Source organism: Hirundo rustica, chromosome 5, assembly GCF_015227805.2.
Source record: "Hirundo rustica isolate bHirRus1 chromosome 5, bHirRus1.pri.v3, whole genome shotgun sequence".
NCBI lineage: Eukaryota > Metazoa > Chordata > Aves > Passeriformes > Hirundinidae > Hirundo > Hirundo rustica.
In genome coordinates this window covers 2,916,334-2,934,519 of record NC_053454.1, presented here as the reverse complement: position 1 = coordinate 2,934,519, position 18,186 = coordinate 2,916,334, and the positions used below count along the sequence as shown (strand labels likewise).

At 39.1% G+C, this 18,186-nt stretch overlaps 1 protein-coding gene across 4 annotated transcripts in view; it reads right to left on the bottom strand.

Moving 5' to 3' along the window:
• CTNNA2 (catenin alpha 2) overlaps positions 1 to 18,186 on the bottom strand; it is a 462,766-nt gene that overhangs the window by 407,102 nt on the left and 37,478 nt on the right. The window lies entirely within an intron of this gene.

Below are 18,186 nucleotides of genomic sequence, written 5' to 3'. Positions count from 1 at the left end.
GCACACATTTGAAGCCAAAACAGACTCTCCAGACCACTTTAGGCTTAAAAGCTTAAACAAAGCGCAAAATGAAGACAACAGCAAATTGCTGTCATTTTATTCACCATTTCAGGTTTTCATGTGATTTTCTAGACAGTTGATTTCATGTTGGAAATTCCAGATACAGAGAAGTCCAGCTGTCAGGCTATAAGAAACATCCAATGCACCTCATTGAGCTGGAAAGTGATTGAAGTATTTGGTGACAAGCAAAGCCACATATAAATTAACTTGTCCACCAAACCCAAGAAGAAAGAAAAATCTCAAGAAAAAAACTGTTCATTTTAAGTAATTCTGATTTAAATATTTCCCTTTATTTAAAAATTAAAATGAAAAATTAGAAGTCCCGTATACCATGAGGACACCTAACGGGTAAAGACAAACAAGTAAAATCATACTGGACATCGGGTGAGATTCAAGTCAAGCCCCTCTTATCTTAAACATCCCAAAAGTTTTAAATAGTTTTCTCCAGAAAACAATTTCAGTATTTTTAACTTAATAACTTTGGCATTTCATCTTAGCATTCTTAACCAATAAGCTAATTTCAGTAATAAAATTTACAAATAAATAAACGAATGAATCACCACCCTAATTAAGGGAACAAAATCAAAGGAAATTCAGCTGTTGCTCCTTGAATCACAATCCACTTCATGAAGCATAATTCAGTAAGGTACTTACTCAGGATCTAGCAAGTACTTTGTATTTTTGTATTATCCAGTACATATAAAATAAATTCTACTGCTCTACTCAGGAGAATGCCTTGAGTAATCACTATCAATCAATATAAACAGACTGGTGAGTCTCTGCAGAAGATTCTCACTGGGTTAAAATACTTGCTCAAAAAGAGAGGCATATCAGAACTCCCTAATCAATGTATCTATAAATCACATAAAAAAAACCCATTAGCCTCCTCTCAGTTGCAAACATTTGCTAGCAGAATTATCAGATAATATCTAGTGAGTGCTAAAATCACTATTATTCAGTTTCCACTCTTCCACAAAAAACCATTAGGTTTCATGTTTTACAGTGCTGAAAACACCCAGACATGATTAAAGAAAATTGTGAGACAGTTTCCAGTTGCTGTAAACATGGTTGATGTGGGAGCCATCATTTTTCCAACAGACAATATTTAATTGTCTTTCAGAGCCTGTTTCTTTTTTAAATAAAATTGGTTGCCACTCCAGTTGGCCTCTGGAATTCAAAAAATAAGTCTGAAGTAGACAATTACCCTAATTGGTTGATTATGAGTTACAATATTTTCAAATGTGTAACAGTCTTTCTTTTCACTAAGCACACTTTTCCTCTCTAAATACTAACATGAGTACTCAAACTTGTCATAATTAAAAAAAAAAAAATTCAAAGCTGTACCATAGTCCAGAGCCTACAAAAGCAAATTGATTTCAGTAGATGGCAGTCATGCAGGTGGTACTAAAAATAACTCAGGTCATCAGTTGTTACAGACAGAATATGGCCTTGGGTTCAACCTTTACTAAAAAATAAAAAAAAATATCCCTCAGAACTCAATATGAAAGGGTGAGCATGGCTTTCAAATATAAAAAGGGCACATGCAAGAAAAAAACCTTATTAAAAACTTATGACAGTTTTTCATTTGCAGTCAAATCTACACCACAACAGCAAATAAGCAAATAAAAAGTAAAATTAATGTATTTTTCTCAAGACTCCTTCAGCTGCTGTTACAACAGCAATGTTAAATGACAAGATTAAAAAGAAGTTACCTGCCCAAGTTTATGTAAGAATAGATGGAGTATTTCCTCTATTGCAATTTCAACACTGAACTTCCTACACCAAACAGGCAAACAAGGACTGCTCAGCTGGATAAAGGACAGGATACTAAGAGTATTCTATCACTATTTGATCAAATATTCCCCAAAAGTAGCTTTAAGTACTCCACTGAAAGTAAATGTAAGTTAAAAGTGCTGTAATAATACTGCCATACAAGTACACAGACACTGCAGTGCTTAAGCCAGCTCCAGACTTCCTTCAAGAATATATTTTAGGAATTCTATTGCCTGTGTTTCTTCTTCCTTGAGCTCATGCCAAAACATCTCTTGTTCTAAGCTTGTAGCTCTTCTTAAAAGCAGCGATACAGAAATGTCTTTATCCAGCTCAGTAACGTTCAGTGTGAGCATTTGTTTAGCCAGTCTGTCTTCAAAGCCTATCTGTAAAGCAAGTAAGTATTTACTTCAGCAAATACTAACAAGTATTTACTAGAACAAGTGGAACAAGTGGGGCTGAAATCCACATCAGTAGAACTCTCCATTACATAACAGTCCCCAAACATCTAACCCCACACCACCCTTACCACCAGCCTCTTCACACAGCCTACTTCACTTTTTGGAACATCCTACGAACCCAAAATGTTCAGCATGTGGAATTGTTTGTCTGTCACACTACAGCTCCTTGTTTTCCTCCACAAGGGATCCACTCTCCGTGTGACCTACACAGAGGAGCTTGCTGAGGGTCAAAGTAGCTCAGGAGTGACAGTGCAGCTCACTTCCATGCTGCAACTCCAACGTAAGCGTGAAAATGTTTAAAATCTACATAAGCAAAAGCAACATTTGCCAAAGCAAAGTGATTTTTTTTTTTTTTAGAAATATAAACATTGCCAGTCTTGAGCAGGCCTCCAGCTGTTAGTCCAGCTGACATCTGCAATGCAGACATGAAGGACAGATGGTTAACATTTCATTCAGAATAAAGTAAAAACCCTTTCTACCTGACTTATGGCAAAGCTGTAGGATTAATCAGCTGGCAAGAGTAAATGGGCAATGCTGGCAGTTCAAGTCTGTACTTCCAATACTCTATTTGCTACTGGAAGGCAAAAAATGATATTCATTAGTGAAAGAAAGACATCGAGCAAGGTAGAAGATCAGTAAGGTGAGAGGATTCAAAAGGCAAAATAGCAATAATTTAGCCCATCTTTCCAAATAGTAGTTAAAATACTAACTTTTTAATACTCCATGTTTAATACCTGATGCTTAAGGCCTTTATTTGGACTAGTGAAGAAAATACGCTTTACATCTGATTCTCCCCCAGCAGTCACCACCCCAGATTGCAGTCCCCATGTCCAGATCAATGGGGCACCTCCACACATGCCTTAAACCCACCTGATCTCCCAGCTCAGCTCTTCCTGCATGTTTCTACCCTTTTCCCTTGGTAACAGGGCTGTGAATTCCAGCAGGAACAGAACCTGGCTGAACGCTAACTAACCCTACAGAAGGAAAACAAGTGCTCAGCTTCGTGCCTGCCTTTGAAGCCATGTTCACAGCAGCACAGATAAATACCAAACCTGTAAGAGCAGCAGAGGTGGAGGACAGGGCAGCCTCTCTAGACACAAGCTGGTTTAAGATGAGTTAAAAACCGAACAACACAGTCTGCACTTCCTTGGTTCACATCTGAAGATTGAGAACCACGTCAAAACAAACACCTCTCTGCACAGAGACAGACTTCTGTGTGGAATACGGAATTCCTTCCAGCAGGATACACAGTCTCTTGAGACAGAGAAAAAAAAAAAAAAAAATCTGACTGATTTCACAGACATTTGCTTCACTGGGAGGTGGAAATCTAAACACATGAATGGTTCTACCCTTGAGTCTGCCTACAGAGCATAACAGCGCTTAGAGATGCATGAGCTGGCTCTGGATTAGCTCAGGTACAGGGGAGGTGGGAGCACAGGACAAACCAGCTCAGACAGCAGAAATCCTACCAACACACAGCCCTAGAAAGCCCACCCCTGGCTGACCTGGCTGGCAGAGAGAGGGCTGCACTGAGATATATATATATACACACAGATATATTTATATATATAAACCTGGTGGTACATATAGCCAAGATTCTGTTCCCTTACATTTATCTGCAGTATTGAGCAATGCAGTTGCACCTCTGCTCTGACCTGAGCAGCAGAAAGTGTAGCTACAAGAGCTCTGATCCTCAAAGGAGCCTGGTTTCCAGCACAATTCCCAACCCATTTGCTCCTTCTCTGTCTCTACTCGCAAGAATACAAATAGAGACAGAAGGACAAAAAGCAAGAGCGCATAACAATTGCAGGGAAGGGAAATAAAGGAGAAGTGCTAAGAGGACAGAGCCTTACAATGAGGACTAAAAGTGCAGCGGGGAAGGGAATAGAGAACATGCTTTTCTGCAGATAAAAAAGCTGTTATCATTAGTCAATGACAGCCCAGTACAGCCTCCAGCAGATCTGGCTGAAACAATCACAGTTCAAGTGGGTACTTCCCACCACCTTGCTTAAAAAAAATGGAGGAGAAAGGAAAAAAATAATGAACAGAGCAGGATGGTTTGGAGGAGTATACGGAATATCCATCTCCACACTTGAACAACAACTTCTTGACATACTCGTTTGTTTCATGAATGTGACTCCTCTCTTCTTTCCTAAAACTTAGGTGGGGAAGAAGCAAGCCAAACTAAACCTTTAGGCCCCATTCTCAAGTTTAACCACGCAGAGAATTTTTAATTGGAGCTTTTCTAAGCTCTCAACTTCCTTTCGGATTCACAGCCCTCTCCCCTTCCGCTAACCCTCCACCTCCACAGTGGGGTGAGATTCTGCTTTGGCCTCAACAAAACCAAGTTCTTAAATGGGAACAGCCCATGATGCAAACTCAGATTTCTAACCAATGAACCACCAAGGAAGGAGGGAAAAGGGCTTTAGGAGGGGAGGATTACCGTGGTAACAGAGCCGGTGGGACAGAGACCATGGAGAGCCCTGACACGGGAACTGGCAAGCTAAAAAAAGGCAACGCTGGAGTGATTCACATTTTTCAGTCACATTAACCAGCTCAGTCTTGGAGGAAACAGCTTACACCAAGACATGCATCAGGCGGGAGGGCAAATTGCCTTCAAAAACCAAAGAGACCCTGAAAATCCCCCATGGAAGGTGCAAACACCATGGTAAAGGCTGGAATAACAGAGAGGCTGTCTCTGCTTCGACTAGAAAGTCAGCCAAAATTCTTGCAAACCTTAACAGCATGCAGTGTCCAAATAGTTTTTATCTACTCTATGTCCTAGGGAAATAATTCCACTTTAAGGGCTCCCACACCTACAGCTGCAGTCTGAGTGCCTGTTCGGGCTCTCCCGTCATTCAGCACTCAGGCAAAGTTTATTATTTAGAAGATCTTCACTCCAGGGGGATGTTATACCCAATAACCAATCCTTGAAACACCTAAATTTCTAATGGTTGGTTCTCCATGAGGAACCTGGTGATTTAAGGAGTGCTGTCCCCAAGAAGGATGAAAAATAGGATTGTTCGCATTTCTTTGCTTTAATAAATATTACAAGTAGAACCACATGAAAAGTAATTTACTCCAATACGAGTAAGCAATCAAAGTGCTTGAAAGCTGCTTTGAACAGCCACACATAAAATTCCTGTATTCAAACAATTCATCTTGCATTATTTATACAAGCAGGCTTTTTTCCACTGAGGAACTTTCACAGTCAAGGTAGGAGAGTTTCCCAAAAAGCTCAGTGAAAATAGAAGATTTTAAGGAATCTGAACCACAAGGCAGCCCAGGCCTCGGGAAAAGGCTGTCCTGTCTCTTCTGTACAACCACAGATTTTCCCACAGATTGCTCTGTATTCACACAGCTCCTCAACACCTCCTAATAAAAGCCCTCTCACAGCTCTGGACGTGATCAAAGCCCCTGAGCTCAGTGCTGCTGGGAGGCTGGTTCATGTCAGGTCATGCTGCAAGCCCAGGAAAACCAAATCATTTTAAATCAGGTCCTCAGTGTAGGACCTTCTCTATCCATCATATTTGCCCCCAAATGATGCAAGTTTCTACATGTAGCAAAGTAACATCTTTAAAAGACATAGAAATTACTGTAGATATGCTGAATTTACAGAAATTACCTTCCTTTTTAGTAATAAAACCGTAAGTTTTGAAACTTTTTTTTCTGCTTCTACGTAAGGCAACATTATTCACACACCTTGCAGGGAAAAAAAAATCCAAACGAACATTTATTCACTTCTTCTATTTCACTTCCTATTTTTCTTCATTGTATGAACTTGGCATTTGTAATCCAAGCTCTCATTTTACAGAGGCAGAGAAGTACTAAGAATCTCTGGTTTCAATGAACACATTTGCTCCCCTTACAACACAGAATTAGTATCTCAAGTTCCAACAGTTCTTCAAAAAGAGTTCTTGAACTTAATCCTAACCATGACTTTGCAAGCTTCTGCTTCGGCGTGCAGGAGTCATCCTTTCACCAAAAGAATCCTATTTACAATTCCTCATCCTTGGAAACTACAATTAACCTTACCTCTGTATTACCCTGCAGCTGCTCTTCATTTCTCTGACAGAGAACTCTTTATTCCAGGCAGATCAACCACTGCGGCCTCCAAATGAAACAACTGACAGATTTTCCTATGGAGAGTCAAAGCTTTAGGGGATTTTGAGCTTTTTTTAGTTTGGTTGGCTTTTTCAGGAGCTTGTCACCCTGCTGGTTTTACTAGAATGGCAAGGCTATAGTAGCATCTCTACACACATTTCCCTTTCACTAAATTTTAAATTATCCAGTTATTCATCATTTTAATTAAGAGTTTTTTCCTGTTGTTCCTCCAGGTGCAACATTATCTTCCTGCATTGAACAGAATCTTTCAGTTATGTGAAGTGCAGACAGAACCAGCCCAAAGCTTGTACAATTTCACTGCATGACAAGAGTCTCCCCTTGCCCTTGGAAAGTCCACAAGCCCCTGCAGCACGGAGAAGGAGCTGTGCCATTTTCCAGCTCCATAATTAACACACTAAATAGGACTGGCTTCAAACAGTGAAGCTGTTTCAGTGGAAGTGGAAGCACAGCTGACATTCTCCTCAGCAATTAATATCTGGGGTCATTAACCACCTCTCTGAACATTCCCACAAACTTCCAGATGTCACATTGTCCTGTATCTGCATTTGTCCAGCTGCTCATCAACTGCCTGTGAGAAATTCCTAAAAATCTCAGAGAAATTTATCCTCTAACCTTGTATGCATTATATCTGCTCTTCCTTTAAACATTTTACAAAAAAGTGGCTCTATCCGTAGAAAAACCTATTCAGAATAGGCCTCATTCTAAGACAAGCCACAGGTACCACTCCCTAATTATTTACCACCAATCCAAAAAAAGGACAAAGTAAAAATCTGCAATGATAGGACTAAATGTTAAGAATAAGAACCGAACTGCTTAATTCTGCTTGGTCACTCATTATTGAAAACTTTCCTGATGTTATTCTTATGCTGATGGATGTTTTAAATAAAGCACAGTGCATGATGATGTCTAAAAAGTTTTATCTTCCCCAGCTGTGTGTTCACAGGATTTGCTGTAGTTCTGTTAGCTGGGAAAAACTGAAATACAATGTGGCATAAGAACTGCATCACCATTATATTCTCAACAGAACTGACTGAATTAAAGATAATAAAGCTCTGTCCTTGATAAAGAACAGTCCTTGATTCAAACAGAAGGGATGTAGACAATCAGGGGACATGTACAATTTCTAATGTAAAAGTTGCCATGTGAAGCCTTTAAAGAATGTGACTTCCAAAAAAAAAAAAGTAGCTGTTTTTCTCCCAAAACTTACATACAACTTTAGGAAAATGTCAGATAAAGAGAGAGAGAGAATAGGCTTCTAACACTTAACCTCTCTTTAATGCATTATACATTTGGACTAATCTTGATTTTTTTTTTCCCCCTTACTTTTCCTGAGTATGCAGAGTATTGAAGACAATCCAGAAAAGAAGCAGAATTATCTCAGAGTAAGGCTGACAATTCAACATTAACCTCTTACAAAAAAATGAGAGAAGAAGATACTTTAACATTCAACAAAGTATTAAAAGGGGCGGGGGGTAACAAAATTAAACTGGGTATCACAAATTTGCAGATTTTTATTTAAGAGAATTTTAGAAATCATAAAAACAAAAAAAAATAATCAATTGTTGTAACAGACTCCCCAATTCAGGCAAAGCGAATGTAAGCTGAAATTAAACAGGTTCTTCACAGAAATAAACAACTTATAAGATTTCTAAATAGGAAAAAAATATGTATGAGGAACAGGAACCTGAGACAAATTTTTCATCCCTGCTTATTTTAAATTCAGAACTTTACTGTCTCCATGATAAGGATTACTTTAAGCAGAACTGACTTCATTAGAAGATACAGTGCATGATATGGAGGTGATTATACTAATCACATCTCTTCCTTCCTGCAGGACACTGTCAACAAAAAACAAAAAAAGGCAAAGGATAGGATCTGGCTTCATTTCCATAAGTCCTGTACAGCCAGGCAAACACACAGAAGGTCATTCTGTAGTCCCCAAAAACCAACCAGGTTTCCAGAAAAGTCGATTCACATACTCCAGCAAGAACTAAACTGCTTTTATCCAAGTGAACTCCAGACCCCTTGAACTCCAGTAGTGAACACGACACAATCTACAGCACCACCTTCCATTAACATAAGGAGCATATAGATTTAAGAGTTCCCACTAATTATAAAAGTGCTGGAATGGGTCAGATAGGCCAGTGACATCAGGAGATTTATGCTCCATGGCAATACAATTCATAGAGCTGCAAAGGCACTGGCACTGCCTGGTACAATCCACTATTTGTTTAAAACTACCCATAAAACACAGAGAACTGTTTGATCATAGAACGGACACATTGGAGGTGGTTTGTTTTAAGCAATATTTCTCCAAATAAAGGGATTAGTTACAGAACTGGAGCTGATATAATCACAGAATGGTTTGGGTTGGAAGGGAGCCTAAAGCTCATTATGTCCCACCCCTGCCATGGGTAGGGACACTTCCACTAGACCAGGTTGCTCCAAGCCCCATCCAACCTGGCCTTGAACAGACAGAAAAATCACAATCTAGCGGCAGCTGATATTTCCATTACACATACACAGCAGTAGAATAAAAACTCATCATCGCAAATCAGTAATTTCCTAACCGTACCAATATTTTAAAGTTTCCTCCTTTACGTCTTACTATGAACAAACCCAGTTTTCAACACAGTAAATTTCTTTGATTTGGCTCACATCCCTGTCTTTAATAACTCCAGTGTATGCTGCCAGCCACCACAATGATGCATGAATGTTCCTGGGCTTTAGTGGGGTATTTGCAGCAGAATGAAAGAAAATGAAGCAGATAATTCAATAGTGACAAGTGTCATCAGAGTTTCTCTTCACTGCACAGGCATGGGAAGTATCCACAATCACCATTTGTCCCTGATCAAGGGATGTTCAGCCTTTGAGCCCAAGCTCCTTTCTGTTTTGTTCCCTGCATCCCAGTAGGCAGTCAATAGGTGATTCTGCTGCCCTCACTAATCCGTGGCATCCTATCACTCCTTCTGCTGCCATGTACAAAGCACTCTAAGCTCATTCCTCCTGGCTGTTTTGTTGTTGTTCGCTTGGTTTTAACTACAGGTTTACATGCCACTCCCTTAAATACCCCATTTGTCCTGGCTAATTCCACTGTGCCATACTATTTCTTCAAAAATAATTCTTATCACTGTGGCTCCAGCTCTCTACTGTGTGAGAGCAGACTGACGGGACTGTTTCTCATCTGCTCTATTCTATTAATGCTCCAGTCTGCAACAGAAAATCTAATTTATCATCATCAGCCTGTATTTTTTGATTTCAATGTAGTACTTAGAACTAAACATGTTTTTTTCCCCACCTACTCCATGAAGAAAGCAATCATCCCAAGGACAAGGGAGAGGTTTGTTTTTTTTATCTGAGATGTAATTGTGTTGTCCTCTTAGCTTTAATATGCAGTCCAAGCCACCATGACCTGCAACACCTTCAGAACATAAATACCTTTTCAATAATGCTGTGATTTACAAAGGCCCAGCATCATATTTTATGAAAAAATCCTTGCCTTAGATTTGTGTTAATCAACGTCTGAAATAGAGGGAAAAAAAAAACAATTAAGGAAAAAAAAACAAAACCAAACTTAAAAAATCAACCAGAAAAACAAACAAACAAGCAAAAAACCAAAACCCACAACCCAAAAAAACAAAACCCAAGTTAAAAAACTTACTGGCAAACCAAATCTGGAGGTTTTTAGTTTACATCAGTCAACTGTCATACACAAAGAGGTTTAAATTCTACCAGCTAGAACTTCTATGGGTCACTGTTCTGGATATTTTCAGAATTTTCTTTTTCATTTAGCTGCTGATATTTATGGTGTGACCACAAGTGAAGACAAGACAGTTCAATACAGTAGTGCCCAGTCTAGACTACATCTGCAACTGGTAACTGAAAGAATTTCTCAGATTCATCACTGAGACTTTAATTGGGCCCTCTGTCAACCCCTACTTTGAGCCACATCTACTCATATCTTTTTGTTCAAAGTGAACCAGAAACAAGGCAAGGGCTTTGAATTAGCCATTACAATAAAGAAAATTCAGGAAGAGAGAATCAAAATTAAAGGGATTTTTGAACAAATGTATCTCCTTCAACTGCATCCTTCCAGGGCTGAGCTCTTCCTTCGGCTTTGCTCTCAGCACTAGCACTTTGTGCAGGTTTGCTGGGTAGCAACATATTTTACCATGTCCTTGAGAGCCTGAAAAACTCCATTTCCACCCCTGTTACAACACATTGGCAGCACACCTGTTTGGGTATCTATTCATTACTCTTCAGAAGGCATCAGGGTGCTGGGAATGCTACAGGTTCCATTCTCACTTCTGGATCTCAAGCTGCCTCCCTGAGCCACCACACAGAAAGAATTCAAACTACAGATGTTTATTATTTACCTTTAGTTTCATGTCCTTTCCCTCTCTTCTTATGTTTCCAGGAAACCTAGTTACTGACAATAAATTAACTGATCGCAGGACTGAATACATTACTGAAATGCAGAATGCCAGCCCACAGAATTTGATTATCTCCCTGTTCCTCCCTTCTTTCCTTCCAAACAAACAAGAACCATGGGGCAGGACTGCTTTGAAGTTCTTACAGTGGCAGTGAAAAAGACAGATTAAATTTAACTTTGATAGATGCAAAGTGATAAAAACCAGGAAGGACCAGGATCCTGCCTGCATACATAACGATGGACTCTGAATTGGTTATTAAAACCCAGGAATGCAATCTGTGAATTATAATAGCTTTCTGTAACACCATCTTAACACAGAGCAGCAGCAAAAATAAGGTGAGGAATTATTCTAAAAGGGAACAAGAACAAACCAGAAAACATCATTATGCCATTATAAATCCATACCATTAATATAATTTAGCCATCACTTTCCTACAAAGAATATTGCAAAACAGAGGAATACAGTGGCAACAAGGGCAGTCAAGGACTTCAAGGAAAAACTACAGAGATTAAAGAGTCTTCATAGTGCAGAACAAAAGAAATCCTAAAATCATAGGAACATAGAATATCCTGAGCTGGAAGACTCCCACAAGGATCATCAAAATCCAACTGCTGGTCTGGCACAGTTGAATCCCAACAATCCCACCCTGTGCATCTCTGGGAGCGTTGTTCAAACTCTCCTGGAGCTCTGGCAGCCTCGGGGCCGTGTCCATTCCCTGGGGAGCCTGGGCAGTGCCCAGCACCCTCTGGGGAAAGAACCTTTTCCTAATAAATAATAATAATATTAGCAACCTGTAGTGTCATGGATAAAATTAAACAATGTTTTGCTTTTGTCTCTCCCAATGGAGGAAAAAAAAGTTAACAAAACCCTTTTGATGTTATCCAGAAAGGTTTGGGAACTCACTGTCATACTGCATTACAGATGTGAGAAGTTTACATCAGCTGATAAAATGCCCTAATTCATTCATGAAAGGGAACAGAATGGGAAGAAAACACACAAAAAAAAAAAAATAACAGACTGCCCTGAAGCTGCTGAACTGCAGGCTGCCTGAGGCTTGAGAGAAGTCCAGGAAACCTATCAGGGAGTATTTTCCTGCACTTCTACTCAGAGGCATCAACCACTTCATCCCCTCAGTAACTGGAGTGTAAAACTGTTGACACCCCAGCCTGCTGCCTACTCTGGTTTGGAGAGCAAGACAAATCACTTGGAGGCAATCTCCAGCAGATAAGGAAACCTCCAGGGTACAAAAGACTGGGCCAGCTCTTAGGAGTGAGATAAATCTCCTCCTTTTCCTCTCCCCGTGTTTATAAAGCAAGAGGGGCACGTGGTGCCAGGCTCTTAGAGCAGGAATGGCTTTGCCCTGACAGGGAGGGTCTGGAATCAAGGAACCCAGCAGATCTGAAGGGAAACACCGAGAAGGCAGCTCCAATTTGCCTTTCTAGCATCAGCAGCTTCATTTACTAAAAGAGGCGCACAGAGGAACCATTCAGCTTCGCACAGAGGCATTCATGAAAATTACTTCTTGTCACAGACTCACGATGTTCCTGGAGGTGAGGAATCACTAATGAGAAGGGCAGGCATGGAAAAAACCTCAAGGGTTGAACCGGGGGTGACATTTTCCTCTACACTATCTATACGGCAGTGACACATTTGTTCTGCTGTCAATGTTCTCACATCCTGACAAGAGGGAGGTTCAGACAACTCTCCATGGGTTGCTGGTGCCAAAAGGGGTAGAAAACACAGCAGAAAAAACAGATTATGCACATTCTATATGAACTATTTATTAGGCAGAAAGAGAAGCCCTGTTTTTGTCTTCTAACACAGAACCAGTAAGGTTGGAAAAGACCTCCAAGACCATCAAGTCCAACCTCTGAGTATCACCATTCCTGCTAAATCACGTTAAGCACCACATATACTCATTTTTTGAACACTTCAGAGATGGTGACCCCACCACAGCCCTGGGTAGCCCCTTCCAACACTTCACCACTCTGTCAGTGAAGAATTTTTTCCTACTATCCAACCTGAACTTCCCTTGGTGTAACTGGAGGCTGTTTACCGTTGTCCCCTTCTCTGCCCTTGTGCCTCCTGACAGCAAAGAAATATAAAAACTACCTTTAAGTCCCTTTCAGGTTGATCAGCTCCTTAGTATCATTTTAGTTTCACAGGAAAATAAAAACTCCTATTAAATCTAATATTCCAAATTTTTCCTGCACCTCTTCCCTTCCCTAGCCCCTCAACAGTTCACACGTTCCCCAAAGCAGCAATACACATTCAAATCCTCTACAATACTTTTAATCCATGATGATCTTGCACAATTACTTAATTGTAAGACAGCAGATAATGAGGAAATTCAAAAGAAAGTGAACTCATTTCAAGAAATAGGATTCTATTTAATAGCACTTAATTATTTCCTCAGATCACAGAAAGGAAATCAAACATTCCTACCAGCAATTAATTTTTTAATATAATCAGTGCAAACTCAACTGAAACCAGATATTAATAAGAAAATACTTGCCTTTTGAAAGTTTAATTTAATTCCAAACATACAAAATACACTATAATCAAAAATATATCAATAAACTACTACTGTTCTATTTCTACCATCACAAAAAAACATTCTAAACTCTCACAGTGGGCGAAAAATTAATTATGTATGAAGTAATAGCATGAAACCCCAGGTACTGAACTTCCATTACTTTGAAATTCCTTGTTAGATACAAATTTGGGAACATCGCCACGGGGCTGGCCTCATAAGGAAACTTCTGAGCAAGGATTGGTAATAAATGATAAAACTTTGGAAGAAAAAACTAATTCTGTGCAATTCCACCAGCTTACTGCAATAAGCAAAGTAAATTAAAAGAATAACCTAAGATAAATCTTAGCTATGCAAGACTTGCAACAAAATGTTTCACAACAATGAGCACATTTAATCAAAACCATTTATGAATCTAGCCTATTAATATACGCCGAACCCAAGCCTTGTTCTACAGTTTATAACTGAATTACACAAAATGCTAATCCCAGAATTTCACTGTTATCTTGCCTACTTCTATATGGCAAAATTTGTTTACACAAACACAGGTCTGAAATCTACAACTAAACGGGGTAATTTAAGGTAGCATTTGCTAAAAATGGCAATACAGGAAATCAGATTTATAGGTCAGAGGTTTTTGCCAGGAATACCACAGCAATACGTGTGTGCGCGCATTATTTTTAACCAAGACAACTCAGCTTATTATTTTTCCTACAAAAAAAATAAAAAAGTATAGTTTATAAAGGGCTTAATATTTTATTTCCATTGCCACTGAAACGTCATGCTCAAAGCCTGCATTCAAGCAGACCAAATAATGCCATTATTGTAAATATTTCTTGTTATCAGACATGTTGACAGCACTTATTTGCCATCCTTTATGTTTGTCCTGGGCCTTCCTCTCATTTGTAGTCATCTCAGGACAAAGGCAGCACTGCCTCTGAGAGTGGGATGACCTAAAGGGAGCAGACCTTCAGCATCCATCTTCACTCATGTCACCTTCTGCATCTCCTATACAGCTCTCTTCAGATGGGGAGCCACACACTTATCTCTTCCCATTAATAATTTTGATGCTCTGCATTTCCTCTCAAAACATGGTATTCATGCCTGAGAAGAAAGCATGAACTCAGAAGAGATTATTTTGTGGAATTTATTTTGATCCTGCCATCAGTGAGACAAGTGCATAAGAGGAGGAGAAAAATGATAATTTCTTAAATATTCCTGATACAATCAGTGTTCTAATCACCACTGCTGTTTCTTACTCTTATTCAGAGTTATCTATCCATCATCCACTGCTCCATTCTCTCAGTATGCCTTAAGATAATGTTTCATTCTACCAGCCAGAAGCAGAGGAATGAAAAGTAGCTCAGTTAATCCTGGGCAGATAAAAGCCATTACCAGTGTGGACCCAGTCACTTCGAGTTCCATTAAAATAAACTTAATTAATTTAAATGTAGCATTTTCAGGAGCAGCTTTGTACACAGTTGACCTTGCTCAAACAATCTTCTGCACCATCCTGTCTGAATCACATAAATTGTCTCCTTTGTCACTTCACTGCACTGTGGCTGTGATTTTTCCTTCTCATATCCTGTCCTTATCAGCTGCAAAACCACAAACACATCCCAGATATTACTCTGTCTCAATGGTATAATTTTGTACTGTTGTTGTAAATTATAGCTGAAAATGTATGGAAATCCACAGTTATATACTAAATATTTAATTTGCCTTCTTGGGAGATAATTTAAATATATTTATATGGGTGAAAATTTGTTGTTGATTTAGGAATTATTCAATTTTTTTCTTTATTCTTACTCTTCCCAAAAGCAAAACAAACAAATAAAAATATATGTGTACTTTTAAGTGAAGTAGGAAATTCGAGTTATTCCTTCTAGTTAAAAGGAACAGAAAAGCATTTATAGTTCTTCCTGAAATTAAAAAGAACCATTTGACAAGTTACTCTAAATTTCCACATCCATCACAGAAGAATATAATATATGGATGAATATTATTAGGAACACAAAACTGTACAAGTCAGCTTTCTAACATAGGAGAAAATTCAACATTTTTGTGCCTTTCATGCTTAAACAAGAAGGAGCCATAACTTGTATATCAGCAGCTATACACGCTCTACCTCCTTCTCTAAAGTGACAATTGCTGAAGTGTTTAAATAAAAAATTGCACATAACTGGTTTGATTTTTTTTTTCCCATTCATAATTCTGCACTTTGCATTCAAAATCAGACATTCCATATGACTGCTTGATGAGGAAATTTCAAAGTCATTTCAATTCTGTTTCAAAGTCCATTTCAATTCTGTTTCAAAGTCTATTTCAATTCATAGTTTTGGCATGTTCCGGGTATTACCTGCCTTTCCCACTGCCCACTCCCAGCTTTCCAGTGCCTACAGGATTTCCAGCCAGGGCTGAGAGTGCCACAGCCCATTTCCAGTCTCACCTCGCAGGAGTCCCTCAGAGTTTTCCAATCACACAGTTCAGGGCTGAAATGGGATTTGTCCCAGGGTTTTTTTGTTAATGTAGCTCACAGACGGCCCAACACTGCACACTGCTGATCCCACAGAACGCTTCAGCATCCAGCCTGAATCCCAAAATCTGAATCATGGCTCCTGCTTACAACAACCTGATGAGTTTTTCATGCATTTGCCTGCAAGTTACCATTTCCTATTATGCAACATTAGGCATGAGTGGTTAATTAGTTTTTCCCATATGCCAGCGCATACGTAAATTCCAATTATTAGCAGTGTTAGCTTACACAAATTACCTTTAAATCCAATATTTGCATATCTTCTGGTCTGCACAGCCTCCTCCAGAAAACAGCATTTATGTTTTGGAAGATTTTATTAGTTCTTTGAAGAGATCTGTGTTTCCTGATATTTAACCAAGTATTTAAATGATCATTTGCGTCACCAAGGTCTCCTTCGCTTCAGCTGAAACACTGCAGAATCTGAAGCAGGCTCACATATAGTAACTGAAGGGCATGATAATTCTGTTTCAAACGTAACATTATTCCTGCTCAGTGCACCACTAAAACTCATGAACCTGAGAGTGCTGGATGGAACTTGATAAAAGCTGAATGGCACTTTCCAGTTTCACTAAAACAAAGCAAAACAAAAGGCAGAGCATTATTCCACTCAAATCAGTGAAATCTCCATTTACTGAACTCCCATTCTTCCCTCCTTTATCAGGAAAATAAGGAAATATATTTGATTAATGACTCCACCATCAGTCACAGTGAAATCCTCTGGGTACAGAACACACATTTGCCTTCATACCGGTGCCACACTTTTGATTTTTTAAGCAGCTACTTTTCCTATAACCTGGGTAGAAACTCCTCAGGTAATTAAGGTAGTTCGTACATGATAAAATACTCAAAACTAAGCAAAATACAGAGCCAGGTTTTCTCAAATTCATATTTATTTTGGAAGGTACAATGGGAAGGGAAAAGCAGTTAAAATACGCCAGCAACTCTCAAAAAGCTAAACAGAAAGCAAAGTTCCCATTGACAGCCACATTATGATCTTTGAGATTTTTCATGAGAGGTGTTCGGGGAGAAAAGGAAATTTAAAAAAAGCTAGATTTCACAAAATTATAAGCAGAACAAATCAAGGTAAAATATGTATACTTCACTTAAGACTCTGGTATTATAAAGCACTTCAGCTTTGCTTCATGCTGTTTAACTCCCACAGAAACTTCCAAGTCATTTTCTTATACTACAGAAAAATGCATTAATTTGTCCCTTTTTATTTTTTTCTGGGTTTTTTTTGTTTGTTTGTTGGTTTGGTTTGGTTGTTTTTGCAGGGGGCTGTTAATAGGGGGGTTTTTTTGTTGTTGTTGGTTGTTGTTGGTTTGGGTGTTTTGGGGGGTTAGTTTTGGTTTGGGGTTTTTTGGGTTTTTTTCAGTCTGTTGGGGTTTTTGGTTTGTTTTGGTTTGGTTTTTGTTGTTGCTCTTGTGGTTTTCCTTTGCCATCTGTGGAAACCTAAGACTTGGGTATCAAGGAGACATCTGAACAAGGTTTTGGACAGAAAGCATTTCAGTATCTGCCGTGGATACACAGATGTTTACTCATGCCAAAATGTGAGAACGGAATTCCCTCTCTAACACAAAGGAAGCGATCATCGGAAAAAAAGACCACACAGAAGACAATCTTGTACCCAAGGAAACAGAACAGCATCCCATTTTTCACACCAGATTACACAAGCAGTTACAAATTCTAAAGGAACTAAACTAAAACAACTCCTTTCCACTAAAAGAGAAAGGATATGATTTTACAAGCCCACTATTACGTTTTCATTCATAAAATCTGGGAACAGGGCCAGACCTGACTGCATACATTCCATTTGACCTTTCAGGAACATTTATTTCAATGCAGAACCTCCACACTAATACATAACTTTGAATTACTCCACTAATGCCAGCCACAGATACCACCTCCCAGTGAAGCTGGAGTTATTTATAAAATCCTTTTGGGATCATAACCCGTAAAGCATCCGTCCCACAGATTACACCAGTGAGCCTGGCTGTCTACAGAAAGTGACAGCTCTGGATGGCAGTGATGCAATTCACTAAATTGTGTTGATTAACATGGAACCTTGCAATAATGCTCCAAGGAAATAGCTCCCCTTTTCGATGACTCTTCAGCTCAATGGTGCCCAAATTTTTCAGCCAAGAAGAACATTAGCTTAGCCTGTTAATATTGAGGTGGCTCCAACTACAGCAAGATGAAGGCAACCTACTCATGGATGGACGTAATGGCAGCCAGAAATGAAACAAACTGTGGTGATTGCAGAGTTTA